We start from the raw sequence: 17,373 nt of genomic DNA, 5'->3' as shown, positions 1-17,373 counted from the left end.
CAATAAAACACCAGTGTACCACAGTACACTGACCAGTTGTACACATCACCTCACCTTACTCTAGGGCCTTGCCTTGCGCCCTTCCTGGTACACACAGGTACCACCTGCCCCCAGGCCAAGTGGCCGTACAGCGGGACTCAAATGCTCTATGTCCAGAAAGTCAGAGCTCCTACAGGACCGTCTACTGTCCCTCTGGCTGCCAATGCAGCAAACAAAAAGTGTGCAATGCACTGGGGCATGGGGTGTTACTCACCCCTTCCTAACGCCCAAAGAACTGGCCCCCAAACATTGCAGCTGCTCGCAATGGCGGCACAGCTGTGAAAACCAAATAAGGCACTGGCATTAGTCGTGGCTAGGGAGCCCCCGTGACCGGGACTCATCTGGTTCCATCATCAGGCACCACCATGCGGCCAAGGGAAAATCCACACAGCACCCCACCGTGCCTTGGGAGCTCCAATTAGGTGCCCCCGCTCTGCCCCACTCACCGGGGCATCAGATGCACAGGCTCCGTCTCCTCCGCTCTTCCCCACTCACCGGGGCATCAAATGCATGGGCTACAGCCACACTGGGGAGGCTTCCTGGCAGCAGGACAACATGCAGGGCACTCTCTGGCCATGGGGGCCCCGCCTTGGACCCGGCAGCCTTTTCCGGCCGTCCACTGTGCCTCACGCTGCCTCTCTCTCAGAGACGGGTTGGCTCCCCCTCTCCTTCCGGGTCAACGCTGCCCGGCCTCCAGACACGCTACAATTGGCCGGCTGTCAGTGGATGGAAAAGGCCCCGCCCACAATCAGGCACGGGTGCCGCCTGACTCCTTTCCTCCAGCCTCAATGCAGGTGGGCTCACGTTTTAAATAAATACAAAAGCGGGGTAGGCTCCGGCTCTTTGTGGGCTCCCGCTATACAGGCACTAACACGGGGTAGGCTCCCGCCGCCAAGTGCACAACCATGCAGGGTAGGCTCCTGCTTTGCGAACCACCTCTCTGATATGCAAAAACGCGGCAGAAATGCGGGGTGGACTCCCGCTCCGTCACCAGGCACGGAGGAACCCCTCACGCCGGGGTTCCCTCCAGGAACCTTCCAACAGCACAGCGCTGCATGACACCAGCTCTCCTCTTCAAGCTGGCACCAGAGAAGTAAGTTGTAGTGCTCAAGAGGCACTAGGGCCCACAGTTCCTGGAAAATTCAAGGAAAAGGTCCAAGGGGCACAGCTGGGCCAAGTGAGGCCAACACACAGGGTCCTCCAGCAGGGAGGCAAGCCCCCATGGCGGTTCCTCCTGGGCCCCCAGCAGCAGCACGCCCCAGTAGCAAAGGAATAGCACAATACATGGGGTCACAGCCCCTAAATTTATATTACATTCCTCCGTTTTCTGCGCTGGCACAGGGGCTTGGGGGGAGCAGCCAAAACTGGTTCAGGCAGGAATTGGAGCACTTTGTTTACAAGGCTCCTCTTCCCCTTTGTCAGGTGGGGGCTCATCATCTGACACACCATAGGGGGGCAGAGCCAGCATTGTACACTCTAGGCACAGACCTATTCAGGGACCAGGAACTAGTCCTCCCACAACTCCAAATACAGATGTCCCATTCAGTTTAGTGCTGACTCACCCTGCGCCTCCTGGAGCCACACACACCTCACCAGCCCCTGTCACTCAAAAGCCAGACATGCAATTCACATCAGGCAGGCAGACACAATGCACACAGAAATGTCAACTTCTAAAAGTGGCATTTCCAACATAGTTATAATAAATCTGCTCACACCGTAGCATTTATTATCACTATTCCAAACATAGCAAACTTGACCACGGTGCTCCTCTCATGTCAGGAATTACCACTGAAACACTTATCAGGGAATCCCCAATGCATTCCTATGGGAGGGCAGCTCCACAGTAGTGAGAAACCAAATGGCTGTTTGTCACTACCAGGACATGTCACACACTTAAGGTACACGTCCTATATTTTACATACAATGCACCCTGCCCATAGGGCTAGCTAGGGCCTACCTTAGGGGTGACTGACATGCAGTAAAAGGGGGTTCCCAGACATGGCACACACTTTAGGTGCCACGTCACAGCGGCAGTAACACTGCATGCAGAGGCCCTGCAATGGCAGAGGTCTGAGATAGGTTTGAAAGTCTACTTTGGTGGGTGGTGCAATCAGCGCTGCAAGCCCACCAGTAGCATTTAATTTACCAGCCCTGGGTATATGGATACCACTTTACAAGGGACTGACAGGTAAATTAAATAGGCCAAAGAGGTGTAGATGAATTTTTCCATCTTTATGACAGAGAGAACACGCACTTTACACTGAACAGCAGTGCTAAAGTGCCCAGAGTCCTAAAACCACCAACACCATGTCAGAAAAAAGGCTAGGAGAAAGGCAAAAAGTTTAGGGATGACCCTGCAAAAAGGGCCAAGTCCAACCATTAAATCATCAAGTCAAGCATAAAAAATGCTCTAGACATTACAAGGAGCTCCAATACACCAATTTGATGAAAAAACTGAGGGAAAATCATGAAGTGGTTTTTACAAAATCAGACAAGGGAGCAATATAGTGATCTGGCCATAGGCAGAATACTAATTGGAAGTCAGCAGACATCTTGACGATCAGATCTGCTATGAGAGAACCAACCAAAAGCAAAACAATTTAGTCAAAGAAGCCTTAAAAAAGAACCTGTCATAATGTAAGAGAGAGGGTGTGAGTACCAATTTTTATATGTTGAATATCCAGTACTTCCCATAATATATTTTATCCCCAAAGGCCACAAGAAGACCTCACCGATACCGGGCAGACCAATTATATTGGCCATTAACAGTGTGGGGGAATATGCTACATAATATGTGGACTTTTTTTCTGCAGGGGTTTGTCAAACGGATTCCCTCCTACGTGAAATACACAGGATACTTCCTTAAAAAAATGCACGACATCCAATAGGCAGAAGATTTAATGTTCATTACACTGGATTTCAATTCGCTTTTTACAAGCATTGAACACACCACTGTTCTAAAGGCACTCAAACACTTTTTGGACACAAGACCACTTGATTGCTAAAATCATAATAAGATGCTGAAAAGGCTTGTCTCTTGGTGTCTTCATAACAACTACTTCATGTTTGGCAATGAAATGTATATACAAAAGAGGGGTGTGGCGATGGGGGCCTGTTCTCCCCCACCTATGCACACTCAGCAGATTTAAAAAGACAGGGTACAGTGAGGCTATCCTAAATGAGGCAGTAAAGAAAGTTAATGACAGGCCCAAAGAATCCCTCTTGCCCAGAGAGGAGGTAGTCAAAGATTCTAACCTAGAGACGTCATCCCCAGACTCATAACAACATACAACCAACAGGAAAGGAAGATAAGGTCAATTATTAAGCGCAACTGGCCTATTGTGCTCACGGATGGAGTACTCGCACAGAGTCTCCCCGTGGAACCTACCATCACCTACAGGAATGTTTTATCTATGAGATCTCAGATTGTCAAGAATAGCCCGGAGCTCGCTAGCACAAAAATGTGGTTACAATCTAGACAAGGATTTTTCAGATGCTCTTCTTGCAAGTTTGGAGTAATACCACGCATTACTCCACTCCATTTAGCCCCGACATGTGTACTATCAAGGTTAGCTATAACTGCAGGACGGAATATGCGGTATATGTACTGACATGCACCTGTGGCTTGAGATATGTGGGTAGTACCAGGATACTGAAACATTTGTGTGCAATTGTTAACAACGATGCCACATATCCGGTTGTATGACATTTTAAGATAGAGCACAACAATGACCTTAAATGTTTATAATACTTTGTTGTGGCTGCTATTCCCAAACTTCGGTGAGGAGGTGACAGGCAAAGATTGTTGTGACAGCTGGAGTCGAGAATGATCCTTGAGCTAGATAAAAGTCTCCCAATGGACTAAATAACATGGGGGACCTACATTATTGCCTGTAAGGGTCATTGTTTGACCAACAGTTATTGTAGGTGACTACACTGTAAGGGTTTTGTGAGTTTTCGTGATGTCCCACCATACAGTTTCACCTATGATATGATGGTAGAATACACTTTTTTAAATTGTTATATACATTATGCAGCTCCATAATACAAACATAAAGCTTACACAATGTTTTTTAATATTCCCACGAGTATAGTTTGTATGAATTGAGTGTCTCACTTTCTGCGGATACATTGCTAGTGGCAAGGTCCTACCGAATGCGGTGAAATGCACTTTTGTCTCATTGTTTACATGGTTTTATGCGATATTTGCACAGTCCCGTTTATGGGCTCATAAACGGTCTTGGAGGATGGACTTTCTTAGGTGATTCCTTATGTACTGTAATTGGTTTGTTGTTATTGAAATAATTATTTTAACAACGATTTATGCTTTTACAATCAAATGTTTTACCATATTTATTACAGTATTTATCGCCATGTTTTCACCATGTATTTACAAAGTGCATCTATTTTAACTCAAAATTTGTTACTGGAAAGAGGTATGAGCACATTAAAAAGACAGACTAACAATCAAGTATTACTATGTGCCAGTAGCTTGTCTATGTCAATACAACACGTGGGTGGAATGCATAGCATATTTAAAAACATGGAGGACTGCATTTCCGTATGTGATCAAGGACAAGTGTTGTTCGAAACGCATCATGACTGAGGTTTGGTGAGGAATAAAGAACATTGCCATATTTCCTTGGAGTTCCTGTCTCTCTTCTCGCTGGAAGGAGTTTTGGAGAGTCAATGTGTTTTCCATATATATATTACCTACTGGCGGTCACCAGTAGGTAGTTATAGTTACAACCTAGTTTCCATAGGAAAAGCATTTTTTAATTTGCTAATAACTTTGGCGTCGTTTGACGAATATTTGCGAAATTCTCCACAAAAAAAAGTCTATCCAGGTCAGCTCCTATCCTGAAAGTTTGGGGGTGATTTATCAAGCGGGGGCTGAGAAAAAAGGGGGGTCCCAAAATGCATTTTCTCCATGTTAATTTCCATAGGAAATTTTGTGACTAGCTACAGCCCGAACTGATGAACGGAATTACACCAAATTTGGCAGAAAGGTAGAGCTTGGTTCAGAAAGTGACCTTTTTTTTAAATGGTGTAAATCCATTCAGTAGTTTTTGAGAAATTCAAAGAATAAGAGTCAAAAAATACATTTCCCATAGGAAACTTTGTGCTGGGCTAGAGCCAAAACTATTGAACGGAATTACCCCAAATTTGGCAAAAGGTAGTGCTTGGATCAGGAAGAGACCTTTTTTAAAAAAATGGTGTAAATCAGTTAAGTAGTTGCTGAGAAATTAGAAAAATAAAAGTTTCAATATCTGGGCGGAGCCTAAGTCCCGAGCACAAGCTTCACTGTGATTGGCTGTCAACACTCTAAACCAGGAAGTGTTGGCAGCCATCTTGTGACTCGGTAGAAGTGAGTCACCAGAAAACAGAGAAACAAAAATAAAATTAAAAAAGGGGGCAGGGTAGAAGCACCCTGACCCCCTAGGCCTGCTCAGGGCCAAAGAAAGCATTTAAAAAAAATATATATATATCAGCGCAATTCGCGCTGGGGTTCCCGCATTTTATTTTAATGAGACCCCAGGGTGGGCTAGGTCCCGGGGGCATTTCCTAAAAAATAATAGCGGGGGCTCGCTGGGGCTGCGGGGGCCCACTGGTGTCCCCACAGACCCGGGGCTTCACTCATGTTGGGAGGGGGATTGCGCGGGCCCCCTCCTGGAGTCCTCCATGTGCTTATAACTTTGGCGTCGTTTGACGAATCTTTACTAAATTTTCCAAAAAGTGTTTCTTTTTTGATCAGCTCCTATCTTGAAAGTTTAGGGGTGTATTGAGGATGTACAAGGTTGGTTGTTGATTGAAAGCAAGTTTATTGCGAGATATTTGCACGCACAACCGGAGCCATCCAGCTGCGAAGACATATTACAGGGTGATTGGTCAAGGGGGGGCTGAGAAAAAAGGGGGGTCCGAAAAATTGTTTTCTCAATGCATTTTCCATAGGAATCTTTAGACAAGGCTACAGGTCAAACTGCTGAACGGAATTAAGCCAAATTTGGCAGGGAGAAAGGTCTTGGTCCAGAAAGCGCGCTTTTGTTGAAATGGTGTAAATCCGTTCAGTAGTTTTTGAGGTATTAAAGGAAAAAAAGATATATATATCTGGACGGTGCCTAACTCCCAAGCACGCGCTTGCCTCTGATTGGCTGTTAACACTTGAAACCAGGAAGTGTTCTCTGATTGGCTGCTAACACTTGAAACCAGGAAGTGTTAGCAGCCATCTTGTGCCTTGCATCAAGTGAAAATATAAAAGAAAGTTCCCGGTGGCAATTTAATATAACGGAGCTCTGTCTGTGCGAGACCCTGTGCACCCTTTTCCCCCATCAACAGCATGCCTCCAACAACATTCTTGGGCCTGAAAGTCTCCCTCTGCAAACCACTTGTTGGCTCACTGCTCTTTGGGTGCGAGTTCTCGGGCCCGCAGTTGTATCTGTGAAGCCAAGACTGGAAATATATTGCAGGTCTCTCTCAGATACGCTCTTCACGTTTCCTCTCCCCACATCACTGTTCCGCAGCAATCCCTTTGGAAGCCAAAGGCACGCACCTTTCCCTATACCAGTCGGCCTACAGGTGTTCCTCTGCGAGCTGGCCTGCAGCTCTCCCTCTGCGAACTGATGGGCCACAGTTCTCCCTCTATGAGCCTGCCAGTCGGCTCGCTGCTCTTCATCTACGAGCCAGCCCGCCGGCTCGTAAGTCTCTGAGAACAGATGCAATGGAGGCAATGATCATGCAGGTCGGACACCCAACACTGCTCTGACATCACCCAGCAGGAGCTCCTTGTCCGCCATCCCTCCTCACCCCCACCCCACACAAACTAATGTGACAGTCACGTTAGGGAATCTGGAACGTAAAAAATTGGGTAATGGTGTAAAATTATTAGTAAGAAGATGCTTGTGAGATTGGACAAATAAGAATCTTAGTCATGTATGGATTTACATACAAAACAGTTTATTAAAACAAAACAACAACAAATAAAACTATGTACAGCCATGTCGTGTCATCGCTGGACCATTTGTGAATCACAGCCTGCAAAACAAAAAGAAAGATAAGATGGTGCATCATGCGTCCAGCAAAAGAGAAAAAAGAAAGAGAGAAAGAGTGAGAGAGAGGTAGAGAGAGAGAAACATAGAAAGAGTGAGAGAGAGAGGAAGACAAAGAAAGAGAGAAAGAGTGAGATAGAGAAAGAGTGAGATACAAGGAATAGAGAGAGAGAGAAACAGCGTGAGAGAGAGGAAGGGAGAGAGAGAAAGAGTGAGAGAGAGAGAGAGAGAGAGAGAGAGAGAGAAACAGTGAAAGAGAGAGAGAGAGAGAGGAAGACAGAGAAAGAGAGAAAGAGTGAGAGAGAGAAAGAGTAAGATACAAGGAAAAGAGAGAGAGAGAAACAGTGTGAGAGAGAGGAAGAAAGAGAGAGAGAGAGAAAGAGTCAGAGAGAGGAAGAGAGAGAAAGAAAGAATGAGAGAGAGGAAGAGACAGAGAAAGAGAGAAAGTATGAGAGAGAGAAAGGAGGAGAGGGAGAGGGAGTGTTGACACTGGAGAAAATCTTAGCAGCTCACCTTTGTGCCACCGGTGTGTCTCCAACCACGTGCTGGGACATAGTGCACCCTCAAGTTTAGTCATCTGAAAGATAGTATATAATTAGTAATTGCGGAGTACATACAACTGTACACGCCTAATTCTCTGTTTCGCCAATGCCCACCCAGGCTTCTACAGCCAATCCACTCCCACCACCCAGAGGTGACTGCCCGCTGCTGCGGAAAGAAGCCTCTCTGCTCACCTTCCACCACCGGTGTGTGTGTAAGACGGTCCAGCACGTGCCGAAGCAACTTTCTCAGGCGTTGTCAGGATGGCCATGCATCATCGCAGGTTCTACACGCGTTCAGCTCTGGTGGTGATGGGGGGGATGTCGATTCGTGAATCACAGCCTGTTAGATAAAAAGCAAGATAAGATTGTGTGTCATGCGGTCATAAAAGGAGAAAGAGAGCGAGAGAGAGAGAAAGAAAGAGTGAGAGGAAGACAGAGAGAAAAAGAAAGAAAGAGCGAGAGGAAGACAAAGAGAAAGTGTGAGAGAGACGAAAAGAGAGAGAGAAAGAGTGAGAGAGAGGAAGAGAGAGAGAGAAAGAGTGAGAGAGAGGAAGAGGGAGAGGGAGAGAAGGAGTGAGAGACAGGAATAGAGAGAGAGAAAGAGTGAGAGAAAGGAAGAGAGAGGAAGAGTGAGAGTGAGGGAGAGAGAGAGAAAGAGTGAGAGAGAGGAAGACAGAGAAAGAAAGAATGAGAGAGAGAGGAAGAGACAGAGAAGGAGAGAAAGTGTGAGAGAGAGAAAGGTAGAGATGGAGAGGGAGAGGGAGTGTTGACACTGGAGAAAATCTTCGCAGCTCACCTTTCTGCCACTGGTGTGTCTCCAACTACGTACCGGGACATAGTGCACCCTCAAGTTTAGTCATCTAAAAGATAGTATAGAATTAGTAATTGCAGAGTACATACAACTGCACACGCGTAATTCTCTTCTTCGCCGCTGCGCACTGAGGATGCTGCACCCCATCCACTCCCACTGGTCGGAGGTGTCTGTGCGCTCTGATGAGCCCAGGCTGCAGAACACTATCCACTCCCACTGCCCAGAGGTGACTGCCCACTGCTGCGCAAAGAAGCCTCTCTGCTCACCTTCTGACACCGGCGTGTGTGTAAGAGGGTCCACATGCCGAAGCAACCTTCTCAGGCATTGCGTACTCACAGTAAAGCAGAGGGCACAATTCAAAATTGGTGTTGATTGTCAGGATGGCCACGCATCATCGCAGGTTCCACACAAGTTCAGCTGTGGTGGCACTGAGTGGCGGGAGTTCCATGTTGGGGGGGCCTCAATTCGTGAATCACAGCCTGTTAGATAAAAAGCAAGATAAGATTGTGCGTTCATGCGTCCATCAAAGGAGATAGAAAGAGAGATAGAGAGAGAAAGAAAGAGTGAGAGGAAGAGAGAGAAAAAGAAAGAAAGAGTAATAGGAAGACAGAGAGAAAGAGAGAAAGAGTGAGAGTGAGAGGAAGAGAGAGAGAGAAAAAGAAAGAAAGAGTGAGAGGAAGACAGACGGAAAGAGAGATAGAGTGAGAGAGACGAAGAAAGAGAGAAACAGTGAGAGAGAGGAAGAGAGAGAGAAAAAGAGTGTGAGAAAGAGGAAGCGAGAGAGAGAGAAACAGTGTGAGAGGAAGAGAGAAAGGAAGAGAATGAAGAGGGACAGTGAGTGCCCATACTGTGGACAAAACCCTCACAGCTCGCCTTTACGCCACTGCTGTGTCTACAGCCACGTGCCGGGACCTAGTGGAGCCCTCAAGCCCCCACATCTGAAACATAGTACAGAATTAGTAATGGCAGTGTATATACAACTGTGCACGCCTAAATCACTGTCCCATCGCAGTGCACCCAGGCTGCTGCACCCCATCCACTCCCACCGCCCACAGGTGTCTGCCCGACCCTGCACAGCTAGGTCTCACTGGTCAGCTTTTCGCGGACAGGGCACCCTCCACATTATGCAGCTCCGCTTCGCAGACCAACAGGTCTCACATTTAGTGCTGCATCTTGATTTTGCCATGGCAGAGGACATACCAGTGCACCCAATATCATCACAGGTTGCACACCCGCTCAGCACTTGTGGTGCCACTAACTCAGTGACAAGTGAGCCCACGCTGTTCGATGGCTCAGGCCTACACTGAAATGGAAATGGCGTTGAGCACGTGCTACCGGTCTTTTTTATTGGGAGTGTCACGTGTCCTGTGACGCCTGTGCTGGATGGGTGTGGTGTGAGTGTATACTAGCCGTGAGGGAGTGGCTCTGGCATACTGACAACTAGGGTATGACCAGCAGATCACTGCAATGAAAATCTGGGCCATGTAGCATTGTTTTCCTTCCCTGTAAGCGTAAGTAGAGTGGGCTGGCCTGGCATATGACAGTACTGCGTGAGGCTGTGAAGAATGACTCCGGAGCTATGGGCATGGGTCCATCGTGAGCTGTAAGAGAAATCAACTGGGCATGCGGGTGTTCTTGTTGTAGTGCTGCCGTCACCCGGGTTGCAAGCGTCAATGTGTCACTCTGTGAGCCAAGTTCCACAACATGGCCAACATGAAAGGTACGGAGAATCACTGACCCTACATTCATCCACAGTTCCACTCAAGAAAGATGGTGGACATGACACATCTAAGTGGATGTGAATGTTTATTGCACATTCAGTGGAGTATTGCGGCTGTAGCAATACAGGGCCATGCAAAACCCAAATTTCAGTTTTTTGGACATTGAGGGCAGTCAATTAGAGACAAGCTTGTTGTCGGAGTTAGGCTGCGCCAAAATATGTACTTATACAATCACTCCACCAATCCCCACGCACTTATAAATTCACTATACACTCTCCTTGCAGTACTCTAATCATCCAGTGTCTACGGACGTACTTGTACAATGACCGAGACAAAGTTACATAACCTAAGTTTTCTCCCACTGTCAAAGGTAAGTTGGTTGCATACGCTCCCCAGAGCACAATGCAATGTGGTAGGGCCCATGGGCAGCATGTTGATTATATAATGAATACACAGACACAGATAGATAGTGGAACTGGGTACGGGCATGTGCGCTCTACTCCTTTTTATTACCAGGGTCACATGTCCGCAATTCAGCGTGTGTGCAGCCAACGATAATTAGTGGTGCACTGAGTTAGTGGCACCTGAAGCAACCAGCATGTGCGCACCCTGCGATCATGCGGTGTCCGTGCAGGCTGTACTGGGAGAAATGTCTATTGCCTACTGAATTCTGCCTTAATAAGTCATGTGGCGATGACTTATGGTGCAGTGAGTTAGCGGCACCTGAAGCACTCATCGTGTGCGCACCCTGCGATGATGCGTGGTCCGGGCGGGCTGCACTAGGAGCAATGTCTTTTGCCGACTTAATTCTGCCTTAATAAGTCCACGTGGCAATGACTTATGGTGCATTGAGTTAGTGGCACCTGAAGCACTCAGCGTGTGCGCACCCTGCGCTGATGCATGGTCTGGGTAGGTCGCACTGGGAGCAATGTCTTTTGCCTACTGAATTCTGCCTTAATAAGTCCATGTGGTGATGGCTTATGATGCAATGAGTTAGTGGCACCTGAAACACTCAGCGTGTGCGCACCCTGCGTTGATGCGTGGTCCGGGCGGGCCTCACTGGGAGCAATGTCTTTTGCCTACTGAATTCTGCTTTAATAAGTCCACGTGGCAATGACTTATGGTGCAGTGAGTTAGTGGTACCTGAAGCACTCAGCGTGCGCACACCCTGCGATGATGAGTGGTCCGGGCAGGCCGCACTGGGAGCAATGTCTTTTGTCTAATGAATTCTGCCTTAATAAGGTCATGTGGTGTTGACTTCTGGTCACTGAGTTAGTGGTACCTTTGGCGCTCAGCGTGTGTGCACCCTGCGATGATGCGTGGTCCGGGCGGCAGCACTGGGAGCAATTTCTTTTGCCTAAATAATTCTGCCTTAATAAGGCCACGTAGTGTTTTTTTCTGGTGCACTGAGTTAGTGGTACCTTTGACGCTCAGCATGTGTGCACCCTGCGATGATGTGTGGTCCGGGGGGCCGCACTGGAAGCAATGTGTCTTGTGTACTGGACTGCGTTATCTGCAATTGCCACTCCATTTGAATTGTGAGCCCTGCTGTCCGCAGTGTAGATCGAAGGCAGTAGTCTGTACAGACATAAGTCTGTGGTGCTGTCCCGCTGGGTTCGCAGGGGGCCTGTGTCGAGCTGGCCCGCGGTCATGGCAGCAGCCACATGGCAGGGTGAGAGCAGCTGCTCTGGCAGACGCTATGGCCTTCCAACAAGTGAACCACGCCCAGAGCTCCGGCCTATTTATTCATACTCCTACACTAGAGTGGCGTACGTTGGAGCAACCCACTCCACTTCCGTTTCCAGGGGGGACAACACAGCTACATGACCGAGATCTTCCCCACTGCCTGAGGTAACATGATTGCATCTATTGTCTACAACACTACAAGCACCAGCAGTATATGTACATATGGAGAGGTTTGTGCTCTGCATAGTGAGGTCTGTCCAGCACATCACCACTACACTTGGTATTGTGTGCATTATTATTGATGGGTGACTTGTGTCCTTCACACATACTTGGTTGCCACATCTGCCAACATTCAAGTATTGTGTGGCTGAAGGACCATGCTGGGAGGGGGGTGGTCCGGGGGGGACGTCATGAGGCTAGTGGCAGTGGGTGTTGTGGCCTTCTTGGTTGCTGGAGCTGCATGATCACTAACTTTATGACATGTATTGTTCTTCAGATGTGATTCTGGGCTGGGCTCCCTTTCACACTGTAGGTAGTCGTCCTGGTTTACACCAGTAAAAGGCAAATGTTAGGTTCCTACTGCTAACGAGGCTTATTGCCTGTTTTTGGATCGCACCCCAGATTTGGCTGCTCGTTGAAAATATCGGGAAGTGGTGTTTTTGTGTTATTTTTGCATGGGAACGCCTACTCTGCATATTATTACTGTTAGTTGTTGCTGTCATTTGTGGTGATTCTTTTTGCAGAAGCTATTGCTGGAAAACTGGGGCTACCGGCTATTTTCACCAGGTTGAGAATGGAATGATAATTTAAAATCACTGAAAAAACCATATGTTTAATGAACATTATAATTAGAAATTAGTATTTAAAAACCTTTGAAATTCAATTAAAAAAACATAGGTTTCAGGGACGTAATAAGTTACAAATTATCATTTTAAAAACCTTTGAAATTCACTGAAAAAACCATAGGTTTCAGGGACGTTATAGTTACAAATTAGCATTTAAAAAACCTTTGAAATTCACTGAAAAAACCATAGGTTTCAGGGACATTATAGTTAGTTGCACATTTCACTCGTACAAAACCATTGAAATTCGACCGTTATAGTTAGTTGTGCTAACTATAACTAATGCCCCCGCATTGCACTGCTGATGACATCACATATTACATCATTCATGACATGGTCAGTGACATCACTGATGACACCTCAAATGACATCACTGATGACATCACTGATGACATCATCCACGTGGAAATCTGATGCACCTCTTCATACCTTAATAAAACCTTTGATACACCCACTCTAAAATACAGACTACCATTTTCGAAACAATAGAGACACCAATACCAGTTACTATGTATGCACACACTGATTACTAGGTCTACACACATCCACTCATTCACCCATACAATCACTGATACATGCAGTGACTCATCAATACAACACTATTATAGGCACTCATACACCTATACAAACACTCATACACCGCCACTATCCAGAGTTACTCACACAACTAGTCAGTCATGCAAATAATCAATCACACTTCTATTTGCTCAGGTATACACACACAATCTCACTTGTTCATAGTGATATTACCATATACTTACTCTCTTATACAATCACTGATACAAGTAAACACTCATCCATACAGCACTCTCACAATCACTGACTCTCACGTATAGTCATTTATATACTCTAACTTTCTCATGCACTGCGTTTTACATATGTAGTTACTTGGACATGTAGCACTGAGATATCCATTCACTCACCAACACACCCATACACACACTCACCCACCCAATACAGCTGTTTCCACATGCAGTCTCAAACCCATACACCCAGTGAATAAAGAACTCACACATCTATGCACAAAGTCACACACCTCCCACCCACACACACACACACTCAGGCACCTATACAAATACTCAGACAACCAATCAATAACCCATATAGGCACTCATGTAGCAACTGAACCAATGCAGCAGCTTACACAACAATAGACAGACTGATACAGACATCCACACAGTTTAGTCACTAACCCATGAATTCAGTAAGACACATTTAATCACTCACTTATACAGTCAGTCACACACCACTAAATCCTCCATCCACACACTTATACACCCACTCATTCTTCAATATACCTTGGCCAATATATTTATAAAACATATTTAAACTTTACAGAAACACACAATCACTGGATGATGTCATCAATGATGTCATAAGTGATGTCATTTGAGATATCATCAGTGATATCATCAGTGATGTCACTGACCATGTCATGAATGATGTAATATGTGACGTGATCAGCAGTGCATTGCGGGGGCGTGCGTTATAGTTAGCTCAACTAACTATAATGGCCGAATTTCTATGGTTTTGTACGAGTGAAATGTGCAACTAACTATAACGTCCCTGAAACCTATGGCTTTTTCAGTGAATTTCAAAGGTTTTTTAAATGCTAATTTGTAACTATAATGTCCCTGAAACCTATGTTTTTTTCAGTGAACATATATATATATATATATATATATATATATATATATATATATATATATATATATATATATATATATATATATATATATATATATTACCTACTGGCGGTCGCCAGTAGGTAGTTATAGTTAGGACCCTGTTTCCATAGGAAATCCGCAACATTCTATTTGGAATAACTTTGGCGCCGGTCGACGAATCCTCGCGTAATTTTCAAAATAGGTGGGGCGCTACGCTCCGCTCCTACCCTGAAAGTCTCGGGGGGATTCGTCAAGCAGGGGCCGAGAAAAAAGGGGGGTCCCAAAACGCGTTTTCCCCATGCATTTTTCCATAGGACCTTTAGACACAGCTACAGCCCGAACGGCTGAACAGAATTACTTGAAATTTGGCAGAGAGGTAGCCATAAGGTCAAGGAAGTGCCTTTTGCAGGTCTGGTGTAAATCTGTTCAGTATTTCCTGTGAAAATAGCATTTAAAAGCATATATATATGTGGGCGGAGCCTAACCACACATCTCATCCTGAGATCTGATTGGCTGTCAGCACTTCATCCAAGAAGTGTTGGCAGCCATCTTGGGACCAATATACATGATAGCACCTCATTAAAAAGCATTGCAGTTAATAGAAGGTTTTAAGACTTTAGTTACATTATAAATCATTTGTTGATGGTACCATACTCATTTTAGGAATTGTGGTATGTTCTAAGGTGATTTCACCATGTGAAAAAGCCTTCTGCTGGGATATCATGATTGAGAGAAAAATATTTTCTCATGCTTTTACCACAGAGGTTTGGAAGGTGATCTATAGGCTAAACTGAGAGCTTATTTTCTGTAAATTCACATTATCTTTCTCAGTCATGTGAGAATGAAGTCTGACATTCTCAGTAAAACATGTACATCCAACAAGGGCAGAGACTGTCAGTTGATTCCTTTGTGTTCTACTGGAGCTTCCCAGAGTGTTCCAAAGAACTACTAGAGCGCTAACAGTCCTACTTATGATAAACGTATGGCACACCTGACGCCATCTTGCTTGGATTAAAGTGGTAACTCTTAAAACATTTAATTTAAAAAGGAACAAAATGAGGGGGTTCATTTTTCCATAAAAAGTATGATTAGTGCTGCAGAAAGAAAAATTAGGGCACATTTTGAGTGACTTCTCAAATCCTCTTCTATTTCATTAAAAAATTCTGACATGCAGACTGAAACATGCACTTTCAATACCAGCAGCAGTTTTCCCTGGTGAGCAGTAGCTTTACTACAGTGATCTAATGAGCAAAAAGAGTGCTAACATTCTGAATTTATGGCAAATGTGTGACACATTTGAATACCTTCTTGATGGAATCAAAGTAAAAAACTGAAAGTATTTCCTACTGAGGAGACTGCAGTAAATGAGGAAATTAGGAAACTTCATAACAAATAAGTCTCCCAAGATGGCCACCAGAGACAAAAGAGCCCAAATGTAGCCCAAATATCACCCAGATGTAGCCCAAGAATAGCCCAATGACAGAATGTCCCAGAATGTTCTTAAAAACAACTAGAGCGCTTAATGTCTTCATTATGACAAAAGTATGGCACACCTGAAGCCATCTTGATTGGAATAAACTGGTAACACTTAAAACATTTAATTTAAAAAGGAACACAATGAGGAGGTTCATTTTGCCATAGAAATTATGATTAATGCTGAAGAAAGAAAATGAGGGCACATTTTGAGTGACTTCTCAAATCCTCTTCTATTTCATTAAAAAATTCTGACATGCAGACTGAAACATGCACTTTTAATACCAGGAGCAGACTTCCATGGTGCAGTAGTTTTACTACTGTGATCTAATGAGCAACTAGAGTGCTAACATTCAGAATTTATGGCAAATGTGTGACATATCTGAATACCTTCATGATGGAATCAAAGTAAAAAACTGAAAGCATTTCCTACTGAGGAGACTGCAGTACATGAGGAAATTAGGAAACTTCATAACAAATAAATCTCCCAAGATGGCCACCGGAGACAAAAGAGCCCAAATGTAGCCCAAAATCACCCAGATGTAGCCCAAATATAGCCCAATGACAGAAGTGTGCAAAACACTTATTATTTTGTGTTTTTGCAGTGTTATATAGTGCAGACTTGTCAGGTATTGGAGTGCTTTACATGAGCATTGGTTACATCACACAAGAACAAATTCATTTTGGTTGTAGACATGGGGAGACTAAGTGATTTGACCAGAATCACAGAATGTCGAGCTGAAGCAGAAACTTCAACCTGGTTCCCCAGTTGCAAAGTCTGCAGTTCTGGAAGTAAAACCACATCCTCTCCCCTAAGTGCAACATTTAATCAAGTGGTCAACTGGATAAAAAAACATAAAGATAACAAATAATTTAAAAGTGCTTTGTCGCTATTTGAAAACTCAGAAAATATGTCCTTATTTTAGTCTTTTAGAGCACTAACCATAATTTTGATGCCAATAAGACCCTCTCATATATGTAATTTCTAAAGGAAATGCTCTAGGTATTACAGTTTTGATTACATCAAGATGATGTCAGGCGTTCCACACTTTTGTAATAAATATAGAATGTTAGCAATCTAGTTGTTCATTAGGATACTGTTGAGAGGCAGAGGCCAGGGGCACGGACTCTGAAAATTGAAGGCAGGTAGGAGGGTGCAAAGGCAACAATTTAACCACACTGAGCAGGCAGGAAGGGCCGTGGAAGCACAACAGACTATGGAGGGCAGTGGAAAGGGGGGCAGGGGCAACAAACCAACAATACAGGACTTGCAAGAGAGGCTGTTGGAGGGAAGATCTATTACGGGTCAAGGAAGCTAGGGGCGGTCCCCAGATCCCCGGGAGCCACCACAGAACTGAGCGGGAGAGTGAATCAGGGACAAAAGGGGCACCTTAATTTGAGCCGGGGTGCCTAGGAACGCTTGCTCCAAAAATGAAGAAAACAGACATATGAGACATGGAATTGGAGGCAGAATACAATGGCAGTTTAATGAGAAGATGCAACTTCAAAGAAACCGCAGAATAGAGACATAAAGTACAAAATACAG

The sequence above is a fragment of the Triturus cristatus genome, chromosome 6 (assembly GCF_964204655.1).
Source record: "Triturus cristatus chromosome 6, aTriCri1.1, whole genome shotgun sequence".
NCBI classification, from domain to species: Eukaryota; Metazoa; Chordata; class Amphibia; order Caudata; family Salamandridae; genus Triturus; species Triturus cristatus.
Note: the sequence above shows the minus strand (reverse complement) of the source record.